Here is a 2,143-nt window from a genome sequence, read left to right as displayed (position 1 = left end):
GAAAGGAAAGGAAAGGAAAGGAAAGGAAAGGAAAGGAAAGGAAAGGAAAGGAAAGGAAAGGAAAGGAAAGGAAAGGAAAGGAAAGGAAAGGAAAGGGAAAAAAAGAAAAGAAAAGAAAAGAAAAGAAAAGAAAAGAAAAGAAAAGAAAAGAAAAGAAAAGAAAAGAAAAATGAAAGGTTAATAGTAAAAAACTATACACAGGACAATACCTTCTACGTGATATTATATCTTCTATATCAACAAGGAATGAGCACCCATACATAGCTTTTAGGAACGTAAGGAATGCTCTCCTAATCTTGTATAAGTTTGCCTTCAATAATAACTCTCATGAATGGAATTTTTTTTTGCGCCATAAAAACTTTTTTACTCTTTAAGCCATTAAATTTATACAGTTTGACACAATGTCAGTAAGAAATTAATATAGCTTCCATCCAAAATAATTTTCTTGCACACTTCACCACTACGTTTTCATATATATTTACCAACTGATTTTGCGAAGCTGTTTTCAGGTGATACACATTTTGTTTTTTGTTTTTGTGTTTTTTTAATTATGTATTTTCTTCATTTACATTTCCAATGCTATCCCAAAAGTCCCCCATGCCCTCCCCCACTCCCCTACCCACCCACTAATTATTAAAACCAAATAAAAGACAAATTTTAAAAAGAAAGTGTAGGAAGGAAGGACCATCCAGAGACTGCCACACCCAGGGATCCATTCCGTAAACAACCACCAAACCCAGACACTATTGCATATGCCAGCAAGATTTTGATGACAGGACCCTGATATATTTGGCTCTCGTGAGGCTATGCCAGTGCCTGGCAAATACAGAAGTGGATGCTCACAGTCATCTATTAGATGGAACACAGGGCACCCAATGAAGGAGCTAGAGAAAGTACCCAAGGAGCTAGAGGGGTCTGCAACCCTATAGGAGGAACAACAATATGAAATAACCAGTACCACCCCCCCCCCGAGAGCTTTTGTGTATAGTTGAATATGTAGCAGAGGAGAGCCAAGTAGGCTATCAATGGGAGAAGAGGCCCTTGGTCTTGAGAAGATTATATGCCCCAGTACAGGGGTATGCGAGGGCCAGGAAACAGGAGTAGGTGGGTTGGGGAGCAGGTCGGGGGGAGGGAATAGGGGACATTCAGGATAGCATTTGAAATATAAATGAAGAAAATATCTAATAAAAAAAGAAAAGATGGTACTGTGATTTTTATTTTCATTTTTATACTTACCTGAGTTTCTACCATATTGTAGAGCTACTATATCTCAATAATAATTTACTGTATAGCCAGACAGTGGTAGTGCACGCCTTTAATCCCAGCACTTGAGAGGCAGAGGCAGGCAGATTTCTGAGTTCCAGGACAGCCAGAGCTACACAGAGAAACCCTGTCTCAAAAAACAAAACAAACAAAAAATTACTGTATATACTATGACAACACAGGTAGAGAGAAGGGAATCTGGCATTCACTTGCTGGTTGTGCATCCCCTCATCATGCTAACTTCACTCAGCCTCAGTAGTCTCATGTATAAATGGAGATGATGAAATTGCCCATCCTACAGAACTGCTCAAGAGACCAAAAGATATAAAGGGGATAACATAGCAGAGCTCCATTAATGTTAGCAATTATTCTGGCTGTCACCACCTCCCTCTGTAAAAAGAAGTTATTGTACAACAAAGATGAGATATCAAGGGTCCTTTGACAAACTAGGTCCTACAAACATTGTTTGAACTAGGTTTTAATAACAGTATTAAGAAATAGTTATGAGAATATAGATTTCTGTATCATATCATTATTCTAACTCCCATTATACTGCAGAACGGCATTGCTGCATTTGTTTTCCTCTACCAGGTGCCATCTAGAAGACAGCACTGAGGATGAGGGACTGGGCGAAGGCTTTCTTCTGAGTGTTAAGTGTTGTGTTCACTAACATGGCATCCATCCACAAATATAGGTTGAATGTATTATCAACTGGTCCTATTCAAATTTGCACTTAAAACTCAAAATCTTAGTCTTGCTGAATTTCCCTTATGGATTTATGAGCTTGCTAGACTTTCTGATTATTTTGAAAGAAAACTGAAAGAGTTAATTACTGGACACCTGAACTCTCCATGAACTCTTCAGCTCAGAGTTCTCTTAC

The sequence above is a fragment of the Mus caroli genome, chromosome 19, assembly GCF_900094665.2.
Source record: "Mus caroli chromosome 19, CAROLI_EIJ_v1.1, whole genome shotgun sequence".
Lineage (NCBI taxonomy): Eukaryota > Metazoa > Chordata > Mammalia > Rodentia > Muridae > Mus > Mus caroli.
This window is presented reverse-complemented; position numbering follows the sequence as displayed.